The sequence below is a fragment of the Bicyclus anynana genome, chromosome 17, assembly GCF_947172395.1.
Source record: "Bicyclus anynana chromosome 17, ilBicAnyn1.1, whole genome shotgun sequence".
Classification (NCBI taxonomy): Eukaryota; Metazoa; Arthropoda; class Insecta; order Lepidoptera; family Nymphalidae; genus Bicyclus; species Bicyclus anynana.
The window spans coordinates 10757055-10767642 of record NC_069099.1 but is presented as its reverse complement, the minus strand read 5'-3'; the positions used below and the strand labels follow the sequence as shown (position 1 = coordinate 10767642).

Here is a 10588-nt window from a genome sequence, read left to right as displayed (position 1 = left end):
CTATTGTAATATTAATTTAAAATCCCAACTGTTTAAATCGTTGTTTTATTTCAAATAAAAATTTTAACATTCAAAATTTTCGTCAGCCAGTGAATGATATAAACGATATCCGGATTTTAAAAAAGGAATTTACGGTATATCGTTAAATTTATCTTCAACCAATGCGGGAACGCTTACAGCGGCAAATTTCACAATGGGGCTTAAACCAAAGGATTGTAAGTACTAAGTGCGCATGTTCGTTCGCTCTATGTCGCCCGCCGGCTGGCCTACGCCACGCCACTCCAGTCCGCGCGTAACTCTGGCACGCGTTGTGTCCCCGACCGTGGCCTAAACACGACTGCGTTGTAAACATTCCATTTTCAAAAGTGCAATGGATTAGTGACAGATCAGTGCAAAAAGTTTACCAAAGAGTTTTTATAACAACTTTATAGTGAAGTGGATTAATACGATGCTTAAATTTAAATAGAAAAAAATTATAGTAATAATTAAGTGGTTGGCTAACTTAGTGGAGGTTTAAAAATTTGCTTATTTTTTATTATTTAAAGTAATTAATAGGTATTTTAAAAAAAAATCTATTTAACGTTCTATTTACTATCTACTTTTAAACATTTTAGCAAGTAGCAAGCAAACACATAGATTACCGATTTTTGTAAAAAGTTAATATAAACTTTTAACCTCGAATTTTTTTATATTTCACTAAACATTAATTAGGTATTAAATATTATTATTATTCCATATTTCATCATCATTAAATAATTAAATAACTTCGCTCACATCAATATTTTAACATTAAAAATACAGAATACAGAGGTTTACCGTTTACGCAATATCGCATGGTGTAAGCTAAAGGTGGTGAAATCAAAAGGAAATGCTACTGGCGTAACTAGCATTTTTTACGTAGTACATATGGTAGTACATCGTCTTTTCTAGCCGATTTTAAATGCTTTTGGTTTGTAACTGGAAGCTCTTAGGTCTGATTTTTTTTAATAGAGATTTTTTTAATTTGTTAATTAGTTAGCAAGATATACCAAGATCCACTAAACTTTTTTACAATGGATTACTGATAAGCTAATTTTTCATGGCTAGCTGGTGAGACTCTCACCTTACAACTACTTATATAATTTGATAGCTACATTGTCCTACGTAGTACATAATGTACCAGCTATGCTATTAAATTATTAGGTATAGGATAGGGTAGTTATAAGCTATCCCTGTTAGCTTTTAAAATTGAGATTTTAGCTGTTTCATCTAGATGAAGGAAAATTAGTTTGAAATTAATCAATTTTAACAAAGTTTCCTACCCATTAGCTATTTCAATGGAGGATTTTTGTAAAACAAGAAATTGGGGTATCATCACGGAAACTTAGCTTTGAGACTAATATCTTAGCATTCCATGGATTTACAGTGCGGGAGCCGGGTCCATCGCTTGGTAGAGAGAAAAACTCCGAGCAGAGTCTTGAACTTGTGACTACAAGATGTAGGGTTAAGGAATTCCTTGACGATCGATCAACACTCACCGTTCTCTGCTCGTGTTGTTCTCCCTGCCTAGCCAAATTTGGTAAGATCCTATTAGAGCATTTTGATGGTAATCCTCTCGCACTTCTACGGCGTATAGACTAACTACATAGCCATTATTAGTTAGTTCATTTGTTAGGTCATATTTATTCACTTTTATACTGTGGTCCTTCGGAATGTTAGTCTTCCACGGCACATTAAGCTCTACAAGTATTAATAAATTAAAAAACTACGTAAAACCATTTATAGGAATAGATTCAGAAAACTTCACCCCTATTTTATGTTAATTAATGACGTAACAAGTTGATGGACCCACCTGATATTGGTTGGGCATGGTAAGTCATCGCCTATAACAGATGCAAAACATGCAAGGTACATGTCCGACAATGCGCCGCTCTGAACCATCTAAAATGTATAATGAACTTTCAGGTACCTGTAATTACAGGACAACCACACCCTTCTATCTATATTAATATTATAAAGCTGATGAATTTGTCTGTTTGCCTGAACGCGCTAATCTCTGGAACTTCTGGTCCGATTTGTTAAATTCTTTCAGTGTTAGATAGCCCATTAATTGAGGAAGGCTATAGGCTATACTATCCCCGTATTCCTACGGGAATGGAATCCACGCGGGTGAAACCGCGCAGTATCATAATCATCATCATCATATCAGGCGATTAACGTCCACTGCAGGACACAGGCCTTTTGTAAGGACTTCCAAACATCACGATACTGAGCCACCTGCCTCCAGCGAATCGATGTGACTCGCTTGATGTCGTCATTCCACCTGGTAGGGGGTCAGCCAACCCTGCGCCTTCTAGTGCGGGGTCGCCATTCTAGCACTTTGGGACCCCAACGTCCATCGGCTCTTTGAACTATGTGCCCTCGGCAGCTAGTATGGAATACAGTAATGCTGCCTGGAAGCAGAATAAGCATGGCGGTAGTAGTTCTGTCACAAAGAGACATAGATATCAATTTAAAAAGGTTTTCCGAGAAAAATACCAGAAATAATATGATGTCACCTTAATTCAAATTTATGAATGTATTGATGGGATTTGCTAACAATACGGTAAATAAAAGGACACTCTTAACTTAAAAAGATATAAACCTACATACCTACATTACATCAAGAATATCGATCAAATACACCAATGCTTTAGATTGAGGGTAACCTCTTTTACTTTTATAGGTAGAAGTCTAAAAAGTATCTGCGAATTGAACTCTCAAAAGAGTTCTCGAGTAGAGTTTCTTTTCTTCAGTGTTACAAGGATAAAAAATTACCTTCCCGCGTTAAAAGCAGGTCTTATACTTTGCTCAAAGCCAAAGCTTTTTCTCTTACTTTTCAACTTTACTCTAGAATCTAGATAAACGGGTCCCTGTATGCATATTACACTAGCGTTTTAACATGAACTTATGCACATTCTCGTCGCTTACAAAAATATAGACCACAATTTGGTAAAAAAACGGACAAGTGCGAGTCGCACTCGTTTACTGAGGGTTCCTTACTCAGGATCATTATAAATAGCTCAGGAATCGAATAACGTAGTTTATGGCGAGCTTTTCTGAAAATATCAGACCCTCTGTTTTTTTAAGATTAATTAAAAGCTTATAGTTTTGATATTTTTCCTAGTATATTTGTGGTCTATAATGGTGCTACTTGTCACATTTCATAGTCATAGGTAAACGGCAAATGTCCAATGGGTTTTGATTCCCTTGACAGTATTGTAAACTTGGAAGTTTAATATTTTCGCAACTTACCATTACTTACCTACTCACTAGCACTTACTAAGTACCGTTGACCTGAGTAATTGAGTATACGGCTTAAATTTCAACTTGATACATTTGACAACAAAATGATCTTTTAAGGTTCCGTTTTTTCCTTTTGAGGTACGAAACCCTAAGAAATATTTTGCGATTATTTAATGATCATTATTATTTTTGATGTATTAATATCAAGACAGCTTCATTATTTTGGACATTCAGTCAATGAAAGTGAAAAATTATGAAATTCAGCATATTCGCAAACACACAATGGACCAGGTAAAGATATATACTGAACCTGCAGTCTGATCTATGGCCAGATACGAGCCCCCCTAGCCAAGTGGCACGTCGATTCTCTTTCTACGATCGCTAACGCTCCGAAAACTACAAAAATGTATAAGAATGACAGATCTTGATCACGTGACCTGTCGAAATATAATTCCCATACATATTTCTAGTTTTCAAAGCGTTAGCGATCGTAGAAAGAGAATCGACGCGCCACTTGGCTAGGGGGGCAGGATAGCATCGATATATTTAACTACCTCGACTACTTACTTTTGGTTCTCACACTGATGGTAAACACTTTTCACACATAAATATTCTAATCTAAAGTAATAAAATACATAAAAAGCACTCTACTATATTTACTCACAAAATACTCGTTCAAACAAGGAGACCACGAACCTGCCAAGTCTCGGTATTTGCATGAAATCCTTAGGGCGTTCGCATTTTCTCTCTAACCATACATCCCTCTACACTATAGTGAAATGCAATTACACCCCCGGCAAATAGAGTGCGGTCGTGCTTTAACTGGCAATACGTAGTAGCTTAATGTTTGTACATAAAACAAATAAATTTCAATTATCTTATTTATACAGTTTTCCTACACAAAGAGTTGAATTTTAAAGGTATTCTGAAATGTAAGTATTAAACTTTTTATTTGGGTAATTTATATATTTTACAATGTGTTGTTTTTATAAGTAGCTATTTAAAATTACCTGACGTCCTGCGTAGTTCCCGTACCAATGAGAATACGGAAATAAAATAAAGCCTATATAAACACTCATATAGCATAGCTTTCTAGTGGTAAAATAATTCTTTTACTCTCTGGATCTACTGATATTTTTTTATATTCCCATAGAGTACCCCCTAGATAACCTCTGCAGTACTACAAACTTTACCCTTTTTATGATATCAGTATAGAATATGTGTAAAGAAAGTATGGTTAGACGAAAAAGTGTGGATCGGACTCAATAGAAGCGAGCCGTGAAATATAGAAAAGATTTTCGCATATTGCCAAACTTCGATTCAAGGATGGCATGAAGTGATGTTGATGAAAAATAAGTAATTTTTTTATCATATAATACCAGTACTTACTAGTATCAATACATTTTGAGTTGAAGTCCCCTGATGGCGTTAGGGTAATATCCTACCAAGTCGCTTGCTACGCTGCAGCTTTTATTTATGTTCTGCATTTACTCGCATTACTAGAGAAATAACACTATTCAAGCATTATGAATGTTATTTAAACGAGTACATACCACGATAAAACGACGAGATTTTTTATTGTCGATATTTCGACCTAGTTGCATGGATCGTGGTCACGACGGGACTGCCTATTATTACTATTACTATTCAAGCAGCTTATGAGGAGACATTTGGTCGCCTCAATAGTGTCTCGCAGTCTCTCTCGTAGCCGCTATGTACGCTGCTAAAACACCATAAATATTCATCATCATACATCTTTGCCGTACAAAGCTTTCTCCCAAAAATCCGTTTAATATTTTTTGAGTCCTGGGTTCGATCCCCGGCTGGACCGATTGAAGTTTTCTTAATTGGTCCAGGTTTGCTGGGGGGAGGCTTCGGCCGTGGCTAGTTACCACCCTACCGCCAAACACGTACCGCCAAGCGTTTGGCGTTCCGGTGCGATGTCGTGTTGAAACCGAAAGGGATGTCGATTTTCATCCTCCTTCTAACAAATTAGCTCGCTTCCATCTTAGGTTGCATCATCACTTACCTTCAGGTGAGATTGTAGTCTAGGGCTAACTTGTAAAGAATAAAAAAAAATCATCTATCAATCAAGTCAATCAATTTAGGAGATGAACAACAAAGTTATAAACAGATACTCAAGCATAAAGGGTAAATTCATAATAGAGGGATAACATAAATTGAAGTCAGAAAATAGAAACAAGCTAATACACCGAAGTCATCAAAGTTATTTTTCTGTAGTGCAACATTTTGCAACATGACTACATATAAAAATGACTTTCAATAACTTAATGCTGTTAGACACGGCGACATAAAAAAGTTTTTATTATCCGTTATTGCCCAGTAACAATTTTTAAACGTTGCTCCATAAAAACTAACTTCGCGGTAGGTGCACTATTGTACAAAGACTAAAAATGGCTTCCTTGCCAACTTAATAGTTAAAAAGTTAATCTACAGAGGACAATCAGATAAAATATAGGTAGACAGTTGTTTCCTTTTTAACAAAAAAGCTTAGTTCATGAAAGGAGGAGGAAACTGACTTGAAGTGGAATACAGAAATAGTTATTTTAATGAAAGAGCCACTTAGTTCCCTGGCTCGAGCCTTGGGCAAAACTCACAATGATTTTGTAGCAATACGCTGGAAATTTATTTACTTAGTTTGTCACTTAACATAATTTACATAGTTGAAAATGACGGACAAAGTAGGTCTCAAGAAAATAAAATAATTATAAACATTGGTTGTAGTCCAACGAACTTCGCGATACAATCGGATATCTTGTGTCTCATTACCGCATTCTATAATTTATTTTAATGTTAATAGAGATCTAATCACGATCACAGATTACACAATGCCACCACAGTATACTCCGCACCAAGAAACAAGTCCCGTGGACGCGGCGCTAATGTCTTATAGTGTTTTACAGATAGCATGTGTACAGTGACAGTTCGTTCACTATTGAAAGTCTGTTACGATTTACGATAATAGTACATATTATAAACTCATAAGGCAACTATCACCGTACAAAAACACTTTAATGGCGGGCTTACTGTCATTTGTTTGTGGCACTGTCAATTTAGTTCAGATTTTAGCCGTGGTACGTCTTTCGTGGCGCGGAGTCTATTTTACAATTGATCACATGCATCGATTGCCTCTGCACATGATCAATTGTGATCGCGATCAACGATTTTGGTCGTCGACCGCAATAGACAATCAATGATATTGATTGTGAACAAACGTCCAACGGCCTAGTCAAATACAAGTTGCTTTCTTTGCAATTCTCAAATATGAGAGCGGCGATACGAAATATTAAAAAAATAAATTATAAAGGGAAACAATAGCATTGTGATATTTACTGAAAGACCGTTCATTCAATGCCAGCATCAAACGAACCGTACGTTTGATTAATTTGGTGGAAATTGCTCAATCGTTTGTTCACATCTACAGAGTTAGGGAGTTAGAAATTGATGTAATAATTTGGTGGCATTGTGTTATGTAGGCGCTTATCTACCCGCATTTACTCAATGCACGGTTATTAACTTAGTTTATTGAAATAACATTATAACGATGTATAGTTGAGAGCCGTGATAGCTCAGTGGACATGATCTCTGCCTCCGATTTCGGAGGGTGTGGGTTCGAATCCGGTCCGGGGCATGCACCTCCAACTTTTCAGTTGTGTGTATTTTAAGAAATTAAATATCACGTGTCTCAACCAGTGAAGGAAAACATCGTGAGGAAACCTGCATACCAGAGAATTTCTTAATTCTCTGCGTGTGTGAAGTCTGCCAATCCGCATTGGGCCAGCGTGGTGGACTATTGGCCTAACCCCTCTCATTCTGAGAGGAGACTCGAGCTCAGCAGTGAGCCGTATATGGGTTGATACCGACGATGTATAGTTCTACATACCAGCAGGCTAATTCACTATCTTTGACGTATACTAGTTGACATATACGAAATTGAGATTCTATGTAACAAATGTCACCCGGTGCCTACTGGTGGATACCATACAGAATGTAAATGACATTTCGCAATTGATGTTTATTTTAATCGGTTGATAATAAAGACCAAAATAGTGAATCTGCCAGCAGTACATACTCGTAATATACCAGCCGGCCAATTCACGAACTTTGACGTATGGTGTCTATATAATTAACATCAAATTAATAACCACTGCAGCTTTGTACTCAGTAAAGCATAAACAAAATCACAATGACAACTGGGCAATCTCACGTACCTACTGTATGATATCCACGAATGGTTGTCCGTAGGCACCGGATGACATTTTTTTATCTATAATGTCAATTTTAATCAGTAAGCATCAAAATCAATGGAGAATATGAAATCACATGACTTGATAATTTCTAAGAACTACTATGTATAGGTACTATTTTACCTGTATGTGTTCCTATGTTGTTATATGTCCTACGTCAAAGTTAATGAATTGCCCTGATGGTACCCAGTTTAACTATGACACGTGACCTCCCTAAAGATAAGGCTTCTTCTATGACGTTACGTAGAAATAGGAATTAATAATTTAATTATTAATTATTTACATAATTTTTTTACCTATTGTAAAGATTTTCTAATGTGACTAGCGCGTCAAAACTGAGGTGAACTGTTAAATAACGTTGCTGTTAAATAACGAAAATTATTTAAATAAATAATACCTAAATATTGTGTGTTCAAGAACTATAATAAAAACTGATTAAACATTACATAATATACATATAAATTTAAAATTGAATTAAACACAAAATTATACACGTGTGCGCTAAATGGAGTAGCTAAATTGGGATCACTTTTTGCGGTTTTTTAGGCACGTAACATATGTATAGTATAAAATATCGTTGACCCCAAGGATATAAGCGCTAGTTTTATCGATTTTTTAACCGACTTCAAAAAGGAGGAGGTTCTCAATTCGGTCGGTATTTTTTTTTTTTTTTTTTTATGTATGTACACCGATTACTCAAAGACGCCTGGACCGATTTCAAAAATTTTTTTTTTGTTTGAAACGGTATAGCCCCCATTTGGTCCCATTGCCATCATGTCAAGATCTGATGGTGGAATCCTGGAGAAATTGAGGGGAACTTTCGAAAATTATATGGGTGTCTAGTGTGTTCGTATATTTTTCCATTTAGTACTTTTAAGTACTATAATTTCATGAAGGTTTAAAGTCGATCTGATGATGGAGCCATAAAACAGACGAGGGAACTCCTCGGCGATTCACAGCAGTTACCTTGTGTTTGGGCTTGATTAATTTGTATTAATGAGAACTTTCCACATAGATAGGTTGTGACTGTCATTTAGGGGTTTGGTGATGAAGACCAAGGACAATTAAGGGAACTCCTTAACAGTTTACAGTAACTACCTTGTGTTTGGCCTTGATTAATTCGTATTGCTGAGAACTTTCTACCTGTATGAGTTGTGTCTGTTATTAGGGGTCTGATGATGAAGACCAAGGTCAATTAAGGGAACTCCTTAACGGTTTACGGTAGCTACCTTGTGCTTGGGCTTGATTAATTTGTATTGCTGAGAATTTTGTAACAAGATGGGTTGTGACTGTCATTAGGGGTCTGATGTATTCGTTTGAGATGAATTTTTACACTAAAAATGGAAAAATAATAAAAATTTTAATAAAAAAATACAACCGACTTCAAAACCTAAAAACGTACCCGCTAAACTAAAAAGTGAAAAATAACATCATAATATGTTCTACCTGCTGATCAGTATGAAGGCGGTGCTTAGCCGGTGTTGTCTTAATTAAAGCCATTTCTGACAGGACCACATGAAACAACACTGTCTGCAAAATCTAAATCTACAAGATATTCTCACCTGGCTTGAATTAATACATCACCGGCTTAGCACCGCCTTCATACTGATCAGCAGGTAGAACATATTATGATGTTATTTTTCACTTTTTAGTTTAGCGGGTACGTTTTTAGGTTTTGAAGTCGGTTGTATTTTTTTATTAAAATTTTTCTATGTTCTGTGGTTAGAACTTTCACATTTGCGCGTATCATCATATAATGCAATATCACTTATAACTCTTTGATTTATTGCGACATTTTTTCAGCTACTACTAAATCATCATCATCATATCAGCCGATGGACGTCCAGTGCAGGACATAGGCCTTTTGTAGGGACTTCCAAACATCACGATACTGAGCCACCTGCATCCAGCGAATCCCTGCGACTCGCTTGATGTCATCACTCCACCTGGTGGGGGGTCGGCCAACACTGCGCTTACTAGTGCGGGGTCTACTAAATATTTTGTTTCAATTAAAATTGCTCGAAAAAATCTAAACATAACATAGCACATATTAAACGAAGTTAGCTAACGCTGTTATTTGATAAAAAAAAAAACAAAATATTCAAACCCGATAAAAACGGGCGGTGCTCGACGTTAAAAGCCTCTCATACTCTTGGGAGAATATATCCGAGTGTTATTTTTTGTACACACTTTCGAATTGCTTGTTTTGTGGACTTTGTTGAGAGTGTTTTGATAGTGTTATTCATGTAATTCTCAACTTATACTGTATCGTCAGCTTAGACTTTGCTCTTTTTTTGCTTTACCATGTATATTGGGATTACCACTAGATGTTATTGCCACTTTTAAATAAAATGACGATAATTATGTCATTTCGTTAAAAACAATATTAGATGATCGTGATCACGACCGCACGCAATTACGATGTAGTAGGCTCATGTTAAGCTTTCGGCTTTAATTATCACCTTTATCTAATAACCTGACGTTCAAAAGTGCTTGTAAACAACGTGACATGATATGTTTTGAATCGTACACCGAGATAGATATTTTTTTTTTTAATTTACAGGCAAAGGTCTGTTTTCAAGTGACAGTCATGAGTGACGTTTCTCAGATATACTCGTACCCACATCTTTCGTCCGCCATGAAAGAATGTCACTAGCGAGAGAGTGTCTGTGGTCTTTGCTTGAACGTCCAATTCATAAATAATAAGCCCGTAAAGCACACTTTTCACACCTCACAGCTCCAGGACTTCTCATTTCATTCTCCGCATTGTGTTTGAAATTCCATGCGCATTTTCTATGTAAGAATTGTACGTACGTTTTCTTGAATTTGAAATGGCTTTTGCAATATTTTGCACCTTTATAGTTCTAGGCTGGTACGTTTTATGGTAACTCTTCTCTTCTTGCCATGATAAGTCGAATCGCTTGGATCTAACAGCCGGATAATAAAATATAAATTCCAATTCCAATTAAAAATAAAGTTCAAAGTATGGCTCTTATCTATACTAATATTATAAAGCTGAAGAGTTGGTTTGTTTGAACGCGCTAATCTCAAGAACT

At 36.2% G+C, this 10588-nt stretch overlaps 1 protein-coding gene across 2 annotated transcripts in view; it reads left to right on the top strand.

Annotated features, from left to right (window-relative positions):
• The first annotated feature begins 297 nt into the window (after positions 1-297).
• LOC112048331 (hemicentin-2-like) overlaps positions 298-10588 on the top strand; it is a 75545-nt gene continuing 65254 nt past the window's right edge. For both annotated transcript variants that reach the window (XM_024085820.2, XM_052886667.1), the window contains exon 1: positions 298-511. The gene's annotated coding sequence lies outside the window, so the exon portion shown is untranslated. The remainder of the gene's footprint in view (positions 512-10588) is intronic.